Genomic DNA, 23,079 nt, shown 5'->3' with positions numbered 1-23,079 from the left:
AACAATTATATATTCAATAGAAAATATGCTTTTATAGAGAGAGAATGAGAAAGAGCTTCTTGAAATGAAATAAAAGAATTGCACACCCTAATTTGGAGTATGGGATGCTAAGAAATTGTTTTTAGAATCGGTTTAGAAATTGATTCTCAACTGGAATGCTAAGAAATTGGGTTTTTTTATTTTATTTTTTAAAATTTAAAGCATTGCAATTTCACCACAGAAAATGACTCAGGGGTTGGACAACCTAGTATGCCTGGAGCCCAGAGTCAGTCTTATGCCAGAGAACTTCAGGATAAGGTCTCTTCGTATATAGGACAAGGCTTTTTTTTTTCCCATTTTACCCATATTTTTCCTGGGCCTATGCAGAAAACAACACTTGCCACTCTTACACCGTTATTGCTGTATTTTTTTTTTAACTCTTAGCCTTTTTTTTTTTTTAAAGAACTTACTAAACTTTCTGCTGGTGCTTCATTGAATTCAATGTGAGTCAATAGTTTTCAAAAATACTCTTCTTTCTCTTCCATCTCTTTAGTTTTTTCTCTTCCATCTCTTTAGTTTTTCTTTCAATTTTCTATTTTTTTTAAAAAATACATGTTGCTTTTGGTCTTCCTATATTATTATCAGTTATGTCAACTATGTAATGCATTTTCTTTAAATAAATTATATTTAAAAAAATTTTAAGCATTGCGATTTACAAAGTTATTCATAGTTAAGTTGTAGACATACAAAGTTTTAGCACCATTCCCATCACCAGTGTCAACCTCCCTCCACAAATATTCCCAGAGTCCATCTAATATCATCATCCCTGCCGCAGCCTGCCATCATAACAGGCACCTTTTTAAGTTTGGTTATTTAAGTTTGGGTCTTATAATTTATTGTTGTTGATTCTGTGGTTTAGATATTTAGTTTTGTCCTTTCTTAACAGCACAAATGGACTGAGTCCCTTTGGCCCCTGTTCACCGTTGTTTTACTTCTGTCTTTCTCCTCCTCCACTCAATTTCTTTTCTTTGTCTCACTATAACTCTGGGACCAAAAGTGTTCTAGACAATCCTCATTTAAACCACTGCATTCCTTCATGCAGTTATTCTTAATACCACATATAAGAGATATCATCTTGTATTTTTCCTTCTTCTGGATTTTATTTTACAAAGTATCTTTCAGTTTTATCCATGTTGAAGGGAACTGCATGATTACATCATCCCCTACAGCTATATAGTATTTCATAATATATGTACCACATCTTCATGATCCATTCATCTTCTGTTGAACATCTAAGTTGTATGGGTGGAAGGAACCTTCCTCAAGATAGTAACAAGTATAAAAAACCATAGCCAATATTATTTTGGGGGGGGTTTGGGCCACACCCATTTGACACTCAGGGGTTACTCCTGGCTATGTGCTCAGAAATTGCTCCTGGCTTGGGGGGACCATATGGGCGGCCGGGGGATCGAACTGCGGTCCATCCTATGCTAGTGCTTGCAAGGCAGACACCTTACCTCTAGTGCCACCTTCCCAGCCCCAAGCCACTATTATTCTTAATGGTGAAAAACTGAAAGCATTCCCACTGAGGTTAGACAAAAGGCAAGGATGTCCATTGTCTCCACTTTTATTCAACATAGTATTAGAAATCTTAACTGCAGCAACCAGGCAAGATAAGTAAATCTGTTGTGAGCCATATTCTGTTTGCAAGACGCCAGCGCCTGCAAACAGATCCTTCGTGGAGTTCGGGAAAAATTCCACGGGGAGAAGGTGGACACACGGAATGGCAAATAACGGAAATATATTGTAGAAATGAATGAAACCACGCAGATTGCATGGGGACTCTCGTTTGCAGAAACGAAAGACAAATTTATTTTTTGAGCTGGCAGCTTTTAAAGGTTAGAGACTTGGAAGGCAGATGCAAATTCTAGGCATCAAAGAAACTGGGAGAAGAATGGAAAGACCCTGGCTAGATTAGCATATTAAAAAGCTGAATACTGAAGGTGAAAAAGACAGCTTGTTTTGGGTTCGCTTTGCTTTGGGTAAAACAGAAGGAAAAAATAATTATCGGGTGAAATGTGAGGAATGTATCAGAGTTTCGGGGTGAAAAGTGAAAATTACTTTATTTTGAGCTAAGTAAGGGAAAAACCTGAATTTAGGCGCCAAGGTAGGAAAAATTACAGGGAGCTGTTGAATGGGAGATTTTTTGGCGGGATTAGCACTGTCCTTTGTTGTAGGAAGAAATAACTAAGGCCTGATTTCTAATAAAGGTTTAAAATAAAGAGAGAAATAGTTACAGCCCTTATGAAATTATGTCCAAATAATCCACGCAAAGGGTCAAGTGATTTTGACTGCTCTAAGCGGGCCTTTTTGGCAGATAATTTCTTTTTTCAGGAGAGCACTACACTTTGGTGTGTGTGTCTCCTGAGTGGGGTGTAGCATAAATCAAAGAAATCCAAATTAGAAAAGAGAAAGCCAAACTATCTCTATTTTCAGATGACAGGATGATATACTTTGAAGACCCAAAAGATATACAGTCCAAAACAAAAGCTCCTTAGTACAATGAACCAATACAACAAAGTCAATAAACAAGAATGCATTTTAGTCCTTTATACAAATAATGACTCAGAGGAGAAAAATATCAAATAGTCTAGCCCAAGGGTCTCTAACTCACGGCCCGCGGGCCATGAATGGCCCTCCATACAACATTTTGTGGCCCTGCCCTAGAGGAATCTTTTTTGTTTTGTTTTGTTTTAGTTGTTTGGGTCACACTCCCCAATGTTCAAGGCTTACTACTGACTTTGCACTCAAGGATCACCCCGACTTTGCTGCCTGCAGCCCCCAGGTAAATTGAGTTTGAAACTCCTGGTAGCTCATTTTAAATAGTATCAAGAAATTGTTTTCTTAATAATAGCTTCAAAGGGTATCAAAGTGATAATACAGAAGGTAGGGAACTTGTCTTGCATGTAGTTGGTCTGGGTTTGATCCCAACTCCTCATATGGTCCCCTAAGCTCCACCAGGAGTGATTCCATTTAGTACAGTGTGGCTAAAATGTCAACTTAAATTATGTATTCGTGGCATTCAAAAATCAGAAAAGAGCTTCAGAAAAGTAGAACAACCAAAAAGATAACAAAACATTTAGAGAGCTAGAGTAAATGTTTAATTAGAGAGCTAGACGGCAAGAGTGGTGGGAAGATTATAACATATATTTTATAATAACTATGCCTAAATGTCCCACTGATGCCTAAATTATACAGACCAGAATCAGAGCATTCTGGTAAACATAAAGAACTGAGCAGAAATTTGAGGTAATATCCAAGAGACAGACTTTGCAGTATAAATCCATGTGAGTTAAATTGTAAAAACAAAGAAACAAAAGCAATATTTTTACAGAAATGAAATTGAATCGAGACTCGGTGGAATATATATGTATATTTATTATTTATGTATACAAATACTTGGAATACAGTTCAGAATTATCTAACAAAATAATTAAACTGTCACCCATTTTCAAAGGAAAATATCAATCCATAGCAAACTTTTATTGAAGCCAAATGGTTCAGTTGAGCAATTAATATCAAACATCTTTTATCATTATATTCAGCAAAGGAATGGAGAATTGGCTAATATGTGAATATATGTATGAAATCTCAATAAGTAGGTTATATTTTAAAAGAACTACATGAAAATAATACTAAAAATGCAATACCTGAAATTAGAAATTCTCTAACCTTGTGTCCAGAGCAGCAAGTACAGCAGGGAGGGCCTTGAACTTGGGTTTCATTCCCAACCCTCAGATGGTTCAAGTCCACTAGACATTTCATATGGTTCTCTGAACCAGAGGAGTGAATCACAGGAGTGATCACAGGAGTGATCCTTGAGTGCATTTGATCATCAGGAGTAATTCTTGGTCATCAGTGATTGTGACTCCAAAAGCAAACAAAACAAAACAAAACAAACAAACAAAAACAACAAAAAACCTTTAACAAAGATAACAAAAATCATTAAACTTGAAAATAAAAATTCCAATTTTTATTTCTACACATCTTATATTTTTAAACCTCTTTTTACTTACAAATAGAACTCCTTTTTCTTGTGTAGAAATCCCTAAACTATTTCCTAATACCTGGATTAGTAGAGATGAATTTATGTAGCTGTTTGTCTGATAGCTCTTTATTCCTGGGATAATCTGTTTTTGGTTGGATAACACTTCTGTTTGGCACTTTGTATATATTTTGAAATATTTTACCTTATTATAACCTCTTGAGTTTTTAGTGAGAAATCTGCTGGTAATTATATAGGAGGGTTTTTTTTTTTTAAATATGTGCTTCTTTGATTTTTTCTTGCTGCATTTAGGATTCATTCTTTGTTGTTGCTTTTTGCCATTTTATTTGTTTTGTTTTGTTTTGTTTTGGGACCATACCCTGAGATGCTCAGGGGTTACTCCTGGTGTGTGCTCAGAAATCGCTCCTGGCTTGGGGGATCATAATCTAGCCTTAGGCTAGATTGGGAAAGGCATCTGCCTTATCACTTGTGCCACCACTCTGGCCCTTCTTTGCAATTTTAATGATAGAATCTTTTGGTATGCATCTGCTTGGGTTCATTTCATTAGCACTCTGAGTTTACTGGATCCAGGAGTCTAACTTCTTTGTCAGCTTGGGGAAGCACTAAGCTGTTATTTAAAAAAAAAAAAAGAAAGAAATTTGTTCTTGGGGCCGGCAAGGTGGCGCTAGAGGTAAGGTGTCTGCCTTGCAAGCGCTCGCCAAGGAAGGACTGCGGTTCGATCCCCCAGTGTCCCATATGGTCCCCCCAAGCCAGGGGCGATTTCTGAGTGCTTAGCCAGGAGTATCCCCTGAGCATTAAATGGGTGTGGCCCGAAAAACCAAAAAAGAATGAAAGAAACTTCTTTCTTTCTTTCTTTCTTTCTTTCTTTCTTTCTTTCTTTCTTTCTTTCTTTCTTTCTTTCTTTCTTTCTTTCTTTCTTTCTTTCTTTCTTCCTTCCTTCCTTCCTTCCTTCCTTCCTTCCTTCCTTCCTTCCTTCCTTCCTTCCTTCCTTCCTTCCTTCCTTCCTTCCTTCCTTCCTTCCTTCCTTCCTTCCTTACCTTTATAATATGAGTTTTGTGTCTCTTGGTACTATTTCATATACTATCTTTATTGCTTCCAATCTTTCTTATTTTTTGCTGGTTCTTTTCTTTTTGAATGTTTTTCACTACTTTTTTTTTTAATCTACTGAGGGTTTCTTTAAATGTTTTTAATTCATAAGCCCATTTCTCCTGAGAAATGCAGTAAGCATTTCCAGAAGTGCCTTGGTATCATTATCTGATTACTTTTGAATCGATTCTTGCTCTCTGTGCATCCAGAAATTTTTTGCTGTTGTCATTTTTCAATTCCAACATTCAATTATATATATTAATCAGCATGACTTTGTTTTATTAGGAATTCTTTCCAGATTTTTGTCTTGATTCATTGGTGCAGTTGAGCTCTTTCCCTGTTATGTTTGGTGCCCTCTAAGCTCAAGCTGACCTGAGCAGTACTGAGAAATATGCAATTGCAAATTGGCTGTTGTACTGTACCCCACTGGTGTCCAAAGCTTTTAATACGAGTTCCTAGCAGTATGTCATGAACCAAGTTTAAACATGCCTAGTTGATGACCAGGAGTCTAAGGTAGCCAGTTTCACCATTTATTGGTATACCTTGATGATTTCGATTGGGGTGATGTTGGGGAATTCATGCTGGAGTGTACTATCACTCTAGCCCCTCTTTGTGTTTTCTAATACATTTCTACAAACCTTTACATTTATGATAGTGTTAAATCCACCTAAATAGCCTAGCTCCGGAATGGGGTCCAGGGGCTGAAAATCTCTAGATACTGGGGAGGGGTCCCAGGGGTGAGGGATGCCCAAGGGTCCAGGAAGAAAAAAACACCCACTGCCAAATGAGGAACTACAAACCTTGAGGATACAATCACATGCAGGTTTAATAATCAGAGCACTCTAGGTCCACTCACAGCCTCCTGTCGCAGTAGGACTTTGGTCTGCAATGAGACCCCAAGCATCATAACACACAGGTTTTTAAGGAGTTTTACATGGTAATTAGCAATCAGATCAAAGCATTTCTGAGGGCCGCAAACGGCCCTCCATACAACATTTTGTGGCCCTGCCCTAGAGGAATCTTTTTTTGTTTTGTTTTGTTTTGTTTTAGTTTTAGTTTTTTGGGTCATACCCCCCAATGTTCAAGGTTTACTACTGACTTTGCACTCAAGGATCACCCCGACTTTGCCTCCTGTGGCCCGTAGGTAAATTGAGTTTGAGACCCCTGCATAGGTTGTACAGATTGTATGAGTTTGAATTTCACCAATGACAATCTCAGGAAATAGCACAAATCCTGCCCCTTCATGACCTCATAGGAATCCCACCTTGGGCCTGATGTTTCCTTTGATAAGGGTAGTCCTTCCAGGTGGTCCCTTGGGTGTGTACTGATTTAGCTCAGGGAATGTCCCTTGCTGACAAGGTGGAGGTATCTCGTGTCAGGGTGGGGTGCCACTTTGGATTATGAGCTTGACCGTGGGGGAAGTCATAGAGTTACTTTATTATTAAAAAATTTTACCAAGCTGGTGACAGAGGTGGTCCCTTGGGTGTGTACTGATTTAGTTCCAGGAATCCACCCAGCTGTGAGGGCTAGCTTTTGCCTATCAGGGACCTTGGGCAGTTAGGGAAAAACTATCTAATATAAAAATGAAATAATATTTTTAACTCAAAAAATACAAAATGTCAAATTTAAACATCTCACAAGATCCTAGAGAATCAAAAGTTACACACTAAATCAAAAGTCACATCTTTTCCAGACTCCACAATAGCTCTACATAGAGGTCTTCTGTTCATCTGAAATTAGTTTTTGTAAATGGTTTAAGGGTTCAATTTTATTTTTATTTTAAAATATTTTTCATAACCGATTTGGCTGCAACACCTTACCTGAACTTCATAGTCTGTTTATTATATTCATCCATTTCAGTGCAGTAGTGCTTTATCCATTATTACACTCATCCACTCAGTTCAAAAGTGCTTTCTCAGATCTAATTGGGTATATTATTTAATTCTAATATTGAGAGCATTTTTAATTCCAAATGCACCTGATCCCAAAGAATTTCAGATGTATTGGATGGTAAGCCTCAGTAATTATTTTAAATTAGTGGCTATAAAACTGGAATTTTCATGCTGGATTTTGTGTAATTCTCTTACCTTATGGCAGTGGTCCTCAAACTATGGCCCGCAGGCCACATATTGTATTTGTATCTGTTTTGTTTCTTCATTGCAAAATAAGATATATGCAGTGTGCATAAGAATTCGTTCATAAGTTTTGTTTTTACTATAGTCAGACCCTCCAATGGTCTGAGGGACAGTGAACTGGTCCCCTGTTTAAAAAGTTTGAGGACCCCTTAAGGGTCCATAAGTCCATAAGGACTGCCTTATGGATAAATACAGTAAGGCTCAGGGTTATTAGCATCAAGCTAACTGTAGAATTAAGCTCTCATGTCTCACACTTAGTAACTGCATTTTGAATCTGATTTTGAGACATTCATGATCTGAGTAAAATAATGATACTAACGTGATTTATAGTGGTGGCAAAAAAAGGCGAAAATAATTTTATAAGTAAGACAACCAAAATAAATTACATCCAAGGTCATGAAATATTTATAGTTAGTGATTTAATTAATTATATCTTAAGGAAATTTATACATCTGCTGTTCACTTTTTCATTTAACAAAATGAATTAAGCATTTATTGAGTGCCAGATAATGTCTAGGAACTGGATAGATTGCTCTAAAAAGTGTGATTCAGATATTTTTTTGGAGTTTTCTGTATGTTTTACATAAAACACACAATTGTTGAATTGTAGCTCTACCTAATGATTTATAAAATTTAAATCTAGGAATTGCCATGCATTAGGTCAAGTGGCCTTCTGTCAGATTTGGGTAAGATTTGGAGAGGATACAATACTCCCTTTATAGATATCTCTGAATATCATCACCTCAGGAGGTTACTCAAAGTCTTGCCTGAACCAGATCATAGTAATTCTTCCACTCAACCTTGAAAGGATTCCTCAGTTTCCTCAGAAAAAGAGACAAAGTCATTAGGATGGGCTCCCAGCCCTGTCCCCTTTGCACTTAGCTCAGTTCACACCCTTCTGGCTTGTTCCATTTTGCCTCCTACCTCTGTGCATAGGCTGCTCCCCCTGCCCAGGAATCTGCATGACTGTGGCCATTCAAGCCTTTGTCAAAGAGCCTGCCCTGATGACTTACCACATCTCTCAATTCTACATTATAATAAACAGTATAACTTGCTGGTTTATCATGCTTGTGATTATTGTCTTTCTACTCAAAAGCAAGAAACTCTTTACTCACTAGTATCAAATTGCTTGGGATCAAGCCCTCAGCATATGCTGATATCCTGGAAACAGCTGCCAGTTGAATGAGTAATAAATGAGTGTCTGTCCTGAGTACAGAGCCTTGTGGAGGAGCACAGTGTTCTGAATGCAGAGGAGGACTAGATTACTCTGTTGCTTTGTGCAAACTTGCTGTGTCCAGTCTTGACCAGCAAGTGGAGATCATAGAACTGGTTGAGGGAGGTGAATACCATGCTCAAGTAAGTCTCCCTGCTCTGGAGCAGAATGCAGACCACAGTGCAGACAGGATTGGAACTTGGGACAGAAGCTTTTCTTTTCCACTGCTTATTCTTCTTACTGTGAAAACATATACAGTCCAGTGGTTCTGAATTTTGTCCCCTAAACATTTGAGTATTTTAGTTAAAATTTTTGTATTGTATTAACTGTGGGGGTATTGATGTATTTCTGAGTAGAGGCCAGAGATACTAATATATATTATAGAGTGGCATTTGTTGTGAAAGCAGTCACAGTAATAAATTGTCTAGTGCCAGATGTTAACATTGTTATTGAACTAAGAAAGCACATTCAGGAGGTGAGCATCCCACCCACAAATAGTAAGGCTGCTCTCTGTTGTGTGGCCTGAAACACAATAGACATATCAGGCCTCCTCTTTGCTATTCTGTGGCCTGGGATTTAGTTCCTCACCTGAGGACTTGTTCCCTGAGGGCTTGTCTTCTTCAGAGGTGAGCATCCCACCCACAAAGGGTGGAGCTAGAGGAGCGATGGAGCTCTGCTCCTCTTCGTGGCTGCATGCATCTTTTAGCCAATGAACACCACCATAACACATAGAAAAATTCACAATACAAGTGTGACAATGGGGAAACAACACAGGCCAACACCAGACATTGAATATGTAGATAGCAACTCTCATGACCTGAAAATTGTTAACCACCTAATTATTCTCTCAGATATGGAGTTTAGAGAAGAAATAAGTAGGATGTTCATAGAACTCAAAGAAAGTGTAAATTGAGTTGAAAGAAAAGCAAATAAGAGTCAAGAGAATATGCAGATATAAATCAGAAAACTCCAAACTGACATAAGAGGTCTGAAAAACTCAATAGAAAATCTCAATGGAAAGCCTTTCCAATAGGGTAACAGCAGCTGAAGATAGAATCAGTAAGCTGGAAGATGAGATGCATAAAGCATAAGAGATTGGGGAAAAAAAGCCTTAAAACAAATGCTCATACAATGGAAAAATTACTCAAACAATGTGAACAGATGAGCTTTGATAAGCTCAACAGAAACAACATAAGAATCATTAGAGTCCCAGAGACCAGGAAACAAATCCTCAGGAAGAATCAGCAGCCCAGGCTCTCATTAAAGAGAAACTCACAGAGATAAAGACTGTATGCAACCAAATCCTGCATGCCAGAAGAGTACCAGCTAAAAGAGACCCAAAGAAAAGCATTACAAGACACATCCCAGTCACAATGACAAATACCACAGATAGAGATAGAATACTGAAAGCAGCAAGATCAAAATGGGAAATTACATTCAAAGGAGCATCCTTAAGATTTACAGCAGACCTGTCACAAGAAACCCTCAAGGTCAGAAGGCAGTGGTGGGACATAGTGCCAAAACTCAACGAAATGAATGTTTCACCTAGAATACTGCACACAGCCAGACTTACTTTCAAGTTTGAAGGAAGTATACATAGCTTCATGGATAAACAACTTCACAGACTCAAAACTAGCCTTAAAAGAAAAACTGACAGGTCTACTTTAAGACAAGACCGACCATGAGACACACCAAATTTCTACACAAAGATGGCACTAAATTCCATAAGAATTATCTCTCTCAATGTCAGTGGACTAATTGCACCAGTTAAGAGACACCGAGTGACTAAATGGATCAAAAAACTGAATCCAACCTTTTGCTGCCTACAAGAAACATACCTGAATAGTCAGAAAAAAACATAGAATCAAAATCAAAGGCTGGAGGAAAATCATCCAAGCAAACAACACCTTAAAAAAGCTGGAGTGGCCATATTAGTATCATATGACACAAACTTTAGGCTCAGAAAAGTTTTAAGGGACAAAGATGGACATTTTTACTAATCATTTTGTACTAATCAAGGGATATGTACAACAGGAAGATATAACACTCCTAAACTTACATGCACCCAAATTAAATTGTATTGAATACAATTGTTGACAAATCTAAAAGAAGATGTCAATAGCAACACAATAATTGTGGGAGACCTCAACACTGCCCTGTCACCCCTTGACAGGTCTACCAGACTGAAACCGAACAAAAATATATAGCTCTGAAAAGAGAAATGGAAGAAAGTGGACTAGTTGATATCCCCATCCCCAGAAACCTGGATACACATTCTATTCCAATGCACATGGGTCATTCTCCAGGATAGACCACATGCTGGCATATAAAACATAGCTCCATAAAATCAAGAGGATAGAAATCATAAAGACAACCTTCTCAGATCACAGTGCAATGAAATTAGTAGTGAACTACAAAGGGACACAGAAGAAAAACTTCAACACCTGGAAATTAAACAGCTCACTACTGAACAACCAGTGGATCTCAGATGAAATCAAAGAGGAAATCAAAGATTCTTAGAAACAAATGACAAAAAAGATACAAATGATCAGAATTTATGGGACACAGCAAAAGCAGTACTAAGAGGAAAATTTATAGCTTTGCAAGCACATCAAGAAGGAAGAAGGGGTCTACATGAATAGCTTGATGAAACAGCTTATAAAATTAGAAAATGATCAACAACAGGAACCAAAATTACATAGGCAGAAGGAAATAACAAAGCATAGAGCAGAAATTAATGACATGGCAATCCAAAAAACAATCCAAAAGATCAACGAAAGCAAAAGTGGGTTCTTTGAGAAAATAAACAAGCTTGATAAACCACTGGCAACACTCACAAAGAAAGCAAGGGAGAAACTTGATAAACCATATTAGAAATGAAAAGGGGAAGATCACTACAGATATTGCAGAGATTCAATGGGTAATCAGAGATGATTTTGAGAAACTATGCCATGAAACATTAGAACATTAAAAATGGATAAATTATTGGACATTTATAACCTTTCACAGTTTAATAAGGATGAGGTAGCTTATCTAAACAGCCCCATCACTATTGAGCAAATTAAAATGGAAATGAAAAGTCTTCTCCAAAACAAAAAAACCAGGCCCAGATGAGTTTACAAATGAATTCTTTCAAACATTTCAAGAGGAACTACTACCAACCCTAGGCAGGCTCTTTCATAAAATTGAAGAACAGGAACATGTTCAAATAGTTTTTATGAAGGTAACATCACCTTGATACCAAAACCAGACAGAGACGCTGCCAGAAAAGAAAATTACAGACCAATATCCCTGATGAAAACATATCCAAAGATCCTCAACAAAATCCTGGCAAATAGGATCCAGTGACTCATCAAGAAGGCTATTCACCATGACCAAGTAGGTTTCATTCCTGGAATGCAAGAATGGTTTTAACATCCATAAATCAATCAGCATAGTGCACCATATCATCAAAATAAAAATAAAAAATTATATGATCATATCAATAGATATAGAGAAAGCATTCAGTAAGTTCCAACAACCGTTCTTGATAAAAATCTCTCATCTAGATAGGAATGAAAGGAACTTTTCTCAATATAGTCAAGGCCATCTACAATAAGCCAATGGCAAATATTATTCTCAATGGAGATAAACTAAAAGCCTTTCTTCTAAAATCTGGTACAAGACAAGGCTGCCCTCTCAAGACCATTCCAATTCAACATAGTACTGGAAGTACTTGTCCTAACAGTTTGGCAAGAAAAAAAATATCAAGGGCATTCAGATAGGAAAGGAAGAAGTTAAACTCTCACTGTTTGCAGATGACATACTATATTTAAAAAACCCAAAAGACTACCAAAAAACTTCTAGAAAAATGTAGAAAAGTGGCAGGTTACAAAATAGGCACACAATAGTCAATGAATTTTTTATACACTAATAATGTTAGAGAATAAATGGACATCAAAAAAAATAATCCCATTCACATTATTGCCACACAAACTCAAATATCTTGGAGTCATCCTAAATAAAGAGGTGAAGGACTGTTGAATCAAATAATTAAGGATTGGGCTGGAGGGTGATGGATGGCGATGTTTGTGCTTAGGCCCCAGCCACGTGGCTTCATTTCCCATCCAGCCAGCGAGTTCCAGGCCCAGGTGAAAGGCGGAAATCAGACTCATCCAGAGACAGGCATCAGGAACCATTAACTTTATTCATGCCCTATCCACCACATGTGTGTGGCCTATCTCATAACCTTTTAAGCATTCAGCCATTCTAGGCTAGCCCTGCCTCTTAACCCTTTCAGCCATCTTCCCTTTGGCGTCCATCCTGGTCCAAGACCAGAAACAGAGACCCCAAAGCCAGCGAGCTTAGCAGGGCCGAATGGGCCGGGTCTTGCAGGTAAGGTCACACCTAATATCCGGTTCCCAAGACCCCTCCCAGAAATGGGTGGGTCTTAGGTATCTACACCAAATCCAGGGTACACCAACAAAGGACATGTACAAAAAAACTATGAAAGTCTGCTTCATGAAATAAGAAAGCACACAAGTAAATGGAGACACATACACTGCTCATGAATTTGCAGGGTTCATATCATTAAAATGATAATACTCCCCTAACATTGTACAGATTTAATGCAATCCCACTACAGATACCTATGACATTCTTCAAAGAAGTGGATCAAACACTCTGAAATTCATTTGGAACAATAAACACCCACAAATAGCTAAAGCAATCTTTGGAAAAAATGGAATATGGAAGGCATTACTTTCCCCAATTTTAAATTGTATTACAAAGCAGTAGTCATTCAAACAGCATGATGTTGGAATAAATATCCTCAGGTAAGTGGAATAGACTTGAGTTTTCAGAAAATGTTCCCCCAGCATATATTCAACTAATCTTATATAAAGGGGCAAGAAATCCAAAATGGAGCAAGAAAAGCCTTTTCAACAAGGGGTGTTGGCACAACTGGTTAGCCACTTGCAAAAAAGCAAACTCAGACACCCATCTAGCACCATGAACAAATGTCAAATCTAAATGGATTAAAGATCTTGATATCAGGCCTGAAAGCATAAGGAATATAGAACAACACATAGATAAAAACACTCTACCACATTGAGACTAAAGGCATCTTCAAGGATGAAACAGCAGTCTCCAAATAAGTAGAAGCAGAGATAAACAGATCGGACTATATTAAGCTGAGAAGCTTCTGCATTTCAAAGTAAATAGTGCCTAGGATACAAAAGAAACCCACAGAATGGGAGAAATTATTCACCCAATACTCATAAGATAATGGACTAATATTGAAGTTAAACAAGGTACTAATAAAACTTAGCAAGCAAAAAAATAAATGTAACCCCATCAAAAATTGGGGAGAAGAAAATGAACAGGCACTTCCTCAAAGAGAAATACAAATACAAATGTGTCAAACAACACATGAAAATATGTGATGTCAGGCTGTGAAAATCTACGAAACTAGCCTCTGCCCAGTGGGGCTCAACTGTGAATAATTGTGAGTGCTGCTGTCTGTGTCTGTCTCCTGTCCTGTCGCATCGAAAACTCTTGGGATGTGGGCCGATAAAGAGGCTCCAGTAGAGCACTTTGGCTCCACTTTGCTATGCGGCCATGCACTCTTTCTAAGGAAAGAACACCATCGCAACAAGAAGAAAAAAAAATCACACAAAGAAATGTGCTGGATCACTGAAGCCCAGCATTTCTCTCCAGACTGTCTTCTCTGCTGTGTGCTCAGGCCTAAGATTTGATCCTGTGAGAGGCTTCATCCACGGAGGACTCCCTTCCCTAGGAGGCAAGTCAACCCACCCGAAAGGGCGGAGCAGAGGAGGTGTGGATGTGTACATCATTTAGCCAATGAATACCACCACAACACGTAGAAAAACCACAATACAAGTGGCAATGAGGAAACAATGCAGACCATAATCAGACATAGAGAATAAAGATTACAATTCTGATAACCAGATAATGACCAAGCCAACTAATCAACCTCTCAGATAAGGACTTTAGACAAGCAATAAGGAAGATGCTCAACGAACTCAAAGAAATCATGGATCGAGTTGAACAGAACACTAACAAGAACCAAGAAAATATAAGATGGAAATCACAAAACTCAAACTGAAATAACATGTCAACTAACAGGCCTGAAAAAATCAGTAAACGAAGTGAATGACAAAATGGATAAGCTCTGGGACAGGGTATCAGAAGCTGAGAATAGACTTGTGTTGTGGAAGAGGATGATACATAACAATTCCATACAACAGGAGAGATGGAAAAAAAAAACTTAAAGCAAATGAGCAGACAATGGAAAAATTAGTCAAAGAATGGAACAGATGAAAAATAGAAGGTCTATGATAAGATCAACAGAAACAACTTAAGAATCATTGGAGTCCCAAAGACCCAGGAAAGAAAATTTCCAGGAAGAATCAATAGTCAAGAACATCATTAAAGAGAAACTTCCAGAGCTAAAGAATATATGTGATCAAATCCTGCATGCTCGAAGAGTACAACCAAAAGAGACCCCAGAAAAAACCACCCCAAGACACATCTAGTCACAATGTCAAATCCCACAGATAAAGACAGAATTCTGAAAACAGCAAGATCAAAAGGGGAAATTATGTTCAATCAAGCATCCTTGAGATTTACAGCAGACCTGTCACCAGAAACACTCAATGCCTGAAAGCAGTGGTGGGATATTGTGACAAGACTGAATGAAATGAATGCTTCACCCAGATACTATACCCAGCAAAACTCACTTTCCAGTTTGATGGAAGAATACATGGTTTCACAGACAAAAAGCAGTCAGAAACTTTACAGACACAAAAACAGTCTTAAGTGAAAAAACTGAAAGACCAATATTAAGACAAGACTAACCAAAAGACACACCAAATTTCGATATAAAGATGGCATTAAATCCCAGGACAATTCTTTCTCTCAACGTCAATGGACTAAATGCACCAGTTAAGAGACACAGAGTGGCTAAATGGATCAAAAAACTCAATCCAACCTTCTGCTGCCTACAAGAAACGCACCTGAATAGTCAGAACAAACACAGACTTAAAATACAAAGCTGTGAGAAAAATTATCCAAGCAAACAACACCCATAAAAAGCTGGAGTGGCATACTAATATCAGATAATGCAAACTTTATACTCAGGAAGGTTGTAAGGGACAAAGATTGACATTTTATATCTAATCAAGGGATATGTTAGAGCAGGAAGAAATCACTTCTCCTAAACCATAATATGCACTGAATGAGGGGCCCAGCAAAATATTTAATACAATTGTTGACAAATCTGAAAAATAATATCAATAACAACACATAATTGTAGGGGGAACTCAACACGGCTTTGGCAACACTGGATAGGTTCAACCAGAATGAAACCCAACAAGAATATACTAGACCTGAGGAGAGAAATGGAAGAAAGAAGGCCTAGTGGATATATATAGGACACTCCATCCGCAGAAACCTGGATACACATTTTTTCTCCAATGTACATGGGACATTCTCCAGATAGACATACATGCTGGCACACAAAACAGGATAGAAATATCGCAGGCTACCTTCGCTGACACAAGGCTCTGAAATTATTTGTGAATTCCAAAGGGACTCAGAAGGAAAAACTTTAACACCTGGAAGTTAAACATCCTCATACTGAATAACCAGTGGGTCTGAGATGAAACCAAGGAGGAAATCAAAAGGTTCATGGAAACAAATGATAATAAAGACACAAACTATCAGAACTTATGGGACACAGCATAAGCAGTACTGAGAAGAAAATTTATAGCTTTGCAAGCACACATCAGGAAGGAAGAATGGGCTTACTGAGTAGCTTAATGACGCAGCTCATAGAACTAGAAAGTGCTCAACAAAAGGACCCAAAAATAGGGAGACAGAAGGAAATAGCAAAGCTGAGAGCAGAAATCAACGAAGTGGAAACCCAAAAAACAATCCAAAAGATCAACGAAAGTAGAAGATGGTTCTTTAAAAAAATAAACAAGATTGATAAACCACTGGCAAAACTAACAAAGAAAGAGAGAGAGAAACCTGATAGCTCATATTAGGAGTGAAAAAGGAGAGATCACTACTGATATGATAGAGATCCAAAGGGTAATCAGAAACTACTTTGAGAAACTCTACGCCACTAAAATGAGAACCTGGAAGAAATGGATAAATTCTTGGACTCTTATAATCTTCTACAGTTGAAGGAAGAGATGATAGCATATCTTAACACCCCCCATCACTATTGAGGAAATTAAAATGGTATTCAAATGTCTGCCCAAAAACAAAAGCCAGGCCCAGGTGGATTCACTAACTGAATTTTCTTTCAAACTTTCCAAGAGGAACTACTACCAATCCTGGCAAGACTCTTACATGAAATTGAATAAACGGAAACACTTCCAAATAGCTTTTATGAAGCCAACATCACCTTGATACCTAAACCAGAGATGCTACCAAAAAAGAAAATTACATATCGCTGATGAATACAGATGCAATGAAACTCAACAAAATCCTGGCAAATAGGATTCAGTGTCTCATTAAGAAGATTATCCACTACGATCAAGTAGGTTTCATCCCAGGAATGCAAGGATGGTTTAACATCTGTAAATCTATCAACATAATACACCGCATCAACAACAAGAAAAATAAAAACAACATGATCATATCAATAGATGCAGAGAAAGCATTTGATAAAGTCCAACACCCATTCTTGATCAAAACTCTCAGCAAGACGGGAATGGAAGGAACCTTTCTCAACATAGTTAAGGCCATCTACCACAAGCCAGAGGCAAATATTGTCCTCAATGGAGAAAAACTGAAAGCCTTTCCTCTAAATTCTGGCACAAGACAAGGCTGTCCTCTCTCACCACTCCTATTCAACATAGCATTGGAAGTACTTGCTATAGCGATTAGGCAAAAAAAAAAAAAATCAAGGGAATCCAGATAGGAAGGAAGAAGTCAAGCTCTCGCTGTTTGCAGATGACATGATACTCTACCTAGAAAACCCTAATGTCTCTACCAAAAAGCTTCTAGAAACAATAGACTCATATAGCAAGGTGGCAGGCTACAAAATTAACACAAAAAATCAATGGCCTTTCTATACACCAATAGTAATAAGGAAGAAATGGACATTAAGAAAACAACCCAACCTGGAGGCAATCCTCTACCAGGGAAGACCCTACAGCTTCTCTGACATTGATCTACTCAAAAGAGACTTCCCTTAACACTGAGAAGACTTAACAAGAACAATGACCTGCTTACTGGACAGGGCTTGCTCTATTGGCCCTTAATTGTGAGGTGAAACTAGAGGATACTCCACACCAGCCTGACTTCAATGTAGGATGTGCAGATTCCAGGATCTTTAATACAGAAACCTGATGCCAACAATAGGACTGTGTGAAAAATAAAACTGTATTGGCACTACAGACAATGACTTGGATTGAATAAACTAGTTTGCCTGGAGCCTAGAGTTGGTCTTATGTCAGGAAACTTCAGGGGTAGTGGTCTTCTTGTATTTAGACCAAGGCTATTCCTTTCTATGACCCACATATTTTGGTCGGCCTATGCAAACAATAGTTGCCACTCTAACACCATTTTTACTGTGCCCTTTTGACTAACCCTAAAAAAAAAACCTTAAACTTTTGATGTTAATTTAAACTAATATGTATGTGCATGAATATATAAAAATACTATGCCTTCAAAAAAAAAAACAACACCATTCACAAAATTGCCACAGAAACTCAAATATCTTGGAATCAACTTGACTAAAAATGTGAAGGACCTATACAAAGAAAACTATAAAACTCTGCTCCAAGAAATAAGAGAGGACATGCAGAAATGGAAGCACATACCCTGCTCATGGATTGGCAGGATTAACATCATCAAAATGGCAGTACTCCCCAAAGCATTGTACAGATTTATTGAGATCCCTCTAAAGATACCCATTCTTCAAAGAAGTGGATCAGGCACTTTTGAAATTCATTTGGAACAATAAACACCCTAGAATAGCTAAAGCAATCATTGGGAAAAAGAATATGGGAGGAAATACTTTCCCCAACTTTAAACTGTACTACAAAGCAATAGTTATCAAAACAGCATGGTATTGGACAGGTCCTCAGATCAGTGGAATAGGCTTGAATACTCAGAGAATGTTCTCCAGACATACAATCACCTAATTTTTGATAAAGTAGCAAGAAATCCTAAATGGAGCAAAGAAAGCCTCTTCAACAAGTGGTGTTGGCACAACTGGATAGCCACTTGCAAAAAATTGAACGTAGACCCCCAGCTAACATCATGTATGAAGGTTAAATCCAAATGGATAAAAGACCTCGATATCAGACCCAAAACCATAAGATATATAGAACAACACGTAGGTAAAACACTCCAGGACATTGAGACTAAAGGCATCTTCAAAGAGGAAACTGCACTCTCCAAGCAAGTGAAAGCAAAGATTAACAGATGGGAATATATTAAACTGAGAAGCTTCTGCACCTCAAAAGAAATAGTGCCCAGGATACAAGAGCCCCCCACTGAGTGGGAGAAACTATTCACCCAATACCCATCAGATAAGGAACTAATCTCCAAAATATACAAGGCACTGACTGAAATTTACAAGAAAAAAACATCTAATCCCATTAAAAAATGGGGAGAAGAAATGGACAGACACTGTGACAAAGAAGAAATACAAATGGCTAAAAGACACATGAAAAATGCTCTACATCACTAATCATCAGGGAGATGCAAATCAAAACAACTATGAGGTAACACCTCACACCCCAGAGAATGGCACACATCACAAAGAATGAGAACAAGCAGTGTTGGCGGGGATGTGGAGAGAAAGGAACTCTTATCCACTGCTGGTGGGAATGCCGTCTAGTTCAACCTTTATAGAAAGCGATATGGAGATTCCTCCAAAAACTGGAAATCGAGCTCCCATACGACCCAGCTATACCACTCCTAGGAATATACCCTAGGAACACAAAAATACAATACAAAAATTCCTTCCTTACACCTATATTCATTGCAGCACTATTTGCCATAGCAAGACTCTGGAAACAGCCAAGATACCCTTCAACAGATGAATGGCTAAAGAAACTGTGGTACATATACACAATAGGATATTATGCAGCCATCAGGAGAGATGAAGTCATGAAATTTTCCTATACATGGATGTACATGGAATCTATTATGCTGAGTGAAATAAGTCAGAGAGAGAGAGAAAGATGCAGAATGGTCTCACTCATCTATGGGTTTAAAGAAAAGTGAAAGAGGGCTCGGAGAGATAGCACAGCGGTGTTTGCCTTGCAAGCAGCCGATCCAGGACCTAAGGTGGTTGGTTCGAATCCCGGTGTCCCATATGGTCCCCCGTGCCTGCCAGGAGCTATTTCTGAGCAGACAGCCAGAAGTAACCCCTGAACACTGCCGGGTGTGGCCCAAAAACCAAAAAAAAAAAAAAGAAAAAAGTGAAAGACATTCTTGCAATAATAACTTTCAGACACAAAAGAGAAAAGAGCTGGAAGTTAGAATTCACCTCATGAAGGTCACCACAAACAGGGATGAGTTTAGTTAGAGAAATAACTACGTTTTGAACTATCCTAATAATGAGAATGTACGAGGGAAATAGAAAGCCTGTCTAGAGTACAGGCGGGGGTTGGGTGGGGAGGAGGGAGATTTGGGACATTGGTGATGGGAATGTTGCACTGGTGATGGGTGGTGTTCTTTACATGACTGAAACCCAAACACAATCATGCATGTAATAAAGTTGTTTAAATAAAAAAAGAAGAAGAATAAGATACCAGGCACCTAACTTGGGTGGCCTTGTGCAAGACAAACACCCTATCTACTGTAAAAAAAAAAAGAAAGAAAGAAAGAAAGAAAATATGCTCCACATTAATAATCAGGGAGATGTAAGTAAAAGTAACTATGAGATACCATCTAACAACACAGAGACTGGCACACATCACAGAGACCAAGAACAATCAGTGCTGGTGGGGATGTGGAGAGAAAGGAACTCTCATTCACTCCTGGTGGGAATGTCGTCTAGTTCAGCCTTTTTTTTTTTTTTTTTGAGATTCCTCCAAAAACTGGAAATTGAGCTCCCATATGATTCAGCTATATCACTCCTAGGGATATACTCTAGGAACACAAAAATGCAATTCAAAAATCGCTTCCTCACACCTATATTCATTGCAGCACTATTTACAATAGCCAGCTTCTGGAAATAACCGAGATGCCCTTCAACAGATGAGTGACTAAGAAACTGGTACATATACACAATGGAATATTATGCAGCTGTCAGGTGAGACGAAGTCCAGACATTTTTCTATACATGTATGTACATGGAATCTATTATGCTTAGTGAAATAAGTCAGAGGGAGAGAGATAGACACAGAATAGTCTCACTTATCTATGGGTTTTAAGAAAAATTAAGGACATTATTGTATTAATCCCTAAGGACAATAGAGATAAAGGCCAGAAGGACTGACTCACATATGAAGCTCACCACAAACACCAGTGGTGCAGTTAGGGAAATAAGTATACTAACAACTATCTTGACAGTCATAATAAGTGAGAGAGGTAGAATGCCTATCTTAAATACAGGGAAAAAAAGAAAGCACATTCACAGTCCCAAGCCATCAGTATGAAAACTTAAAACAGCCTAATTACATATAAACAAAGCAGACACATCTCTCTCTTTTTTCTCCTGGATCTCTTCCATCACTCATTATATTTCTATTGCTTCCATCCCTGTCTCTGCATTGTTGGACTTTGAATCCTGCTTTATGTTCTCTGTGTATTATTCAGGCTTGAAGTATAAAGTGTTAAACTTGACAATGAAAGTCAGACAAAAGGGTTGGTAAGATAGGGTGGTGTTCTCTTATTTGTTTGGAATCATCATGGTATGTGATATCAGACAAGCAGAGATGGAACCATTTGTCCTGGTATAATTCTCCTGTAAACTGTTTTCCAAGTTATCTTGTATTAAAGTCCTGATGTTCATTCTCTTATGTGGAAGCAGTGGTTTGGCAGTGGTTTTCAGGTAGCTATATGTTTTAAATACTTTACATGTTAATTCTGATGCACAATAAGTATCAAGAATAGTGTCAGGTCTTAGCCTCTAGTGTTAGTCTGGCCGCTGGCACCAATATTAATGTCTGCCCCTGGGCACCAGTTTTAGGAATATGAATAGGACCAGCACCCAAAGAGAGAGAGAGAGAGTCAGGGATGAAGGTGTTTCCCTTGCATATGGCTGACCCAGTTTCTATTGCTGCATTTACAGATGGTCCCCTTGTACTACCAGGAGTTATCCCTGAGTGAAGATCCTGGAATAAGTACTGAGCATTTGTTAGTGTGGCCCATCCACCTCATCTTTTCCTGCCCCATCATGCCCTCAAAAGTGTTTAATGCTCTTCACATTACTACTAATCTCTTTTCAGGCAATAGAAAGCAAGGAAAAGCTGTGTATGTTGGCCCTTGGCCTTTTGAACTGAGAGTATGAGTGCCCGTCAGTTGATAATAAACAGGAACAAATAACTTGTAACACAAGAAAGATCATTCAGCTATTTCTTCCTCCTGGTGCTAAACCCTTTGCATAACCAGAATCAAGCCATGCATATAGCAAGGTACTCTCCACTGAGCTGTAACTTAATTAAAAATAGCTTTTGAGGGGCCGGGAAGGTGGCGCTAGAGGTAAGGTGTCTGCCTTACAAGCGCTAGCCAAGGAACGGACCACGGTTTGATCCCCCGGCGTCCCATATGGTCCCCCCAAGCCAGGGGCGATTTCTGAGCACATAGCCAGGAGTAACCCCTGAGCGTCAAATGGGTGTGGCCCCCAAAAAAATAGCTTTTGATCTGCTAGAAAAATCAACAACTTATAATTAGTGATTAATTTCCAAAGTACCAGAAACTAGGTCAAGTGTTTATATATTATTGCATTGAATCAATAATAATAATAATAATAATAATAATAATAATAATAATAATATAAAGTATGAGTATGAGTGCTAATATTCTCTACACTTTACAGAGAATCTGAGGATGTGAAATATTAAATAGGCTGTTCGTGTTACAACTTTGAGGAATAGGAGTGCGATGTAAAACCAGTTTGTACTTAGACATTAATGAGTTAGTAGAGAGTAAATAATGTTCTTGAAAGCCATTATACATATTCATGATAGTCATAGACAAATATTCTTATAACTAGGAATCAGGGCTGTAGCAGAAAGAGTTAGAATTATGTTATCTCCCACTCTCTAACTTGACAATGAAAGTCAGAGAGAAGCTCTGTAAGAATTAGGTTTTATTAGCTTGAAGATTTTTTTTTCAGTGCATAGTTGCTCTCTACTGCCATCTTCTGGCTGCCTCGATCAAGTATAGTCTATGTAAGGGCCCACAGGATTTACAGCAAAGGGTCTCAAAAGGTTAGAGTCCAAAATGTGGACACCTCATCAGTTTATTGAAATGTTTATACTTTCAAAACTTTAAAACATGTTTTAAAATGACATCAATAATTGTATAGAAATAAGACTTTCACCCTTCCATTCTTGACACTGTTGATAAATTTTTAACTATACTTCAAATACCTTTTATTTTTAACCTCCAAAGTAAAAGAAAAG

General features: G+C 38.1%; 1 protein-coding gene across 1 annotated transcript in view; it reads left to right on the top strand.

Moving 5' to 3' along the window:
* The window catches only part of EML6 (EMAP like 6), a 358,600-nt gene that overhangs the window by 150,976 nt on the left and 184,545 nt on the right, over positions 1-23,079 (top strand). The gene's annotated exons all lie outside the window — the stretch shown is intronic.

The sequence above is a fragment of the Suncus etruscus genome, chromosome 12, assembly GCF_024139225.1.
Source record: "Suncus etruscus isolate mSunEtr1 chromosome 12, mSunEtr1.pri.cur, whole genome shotgun sequence".
NCBI classification, from domain to species: domain Eukaryota; kingdom Metazoa; phylum Chordata; class Mammalia; order Eulipotyphla; family Soricidae; genus Suncus; species Suncus etruscus.
This window is presented reverse-complemented; position numbering and strand designations above follow the sequence as displayed.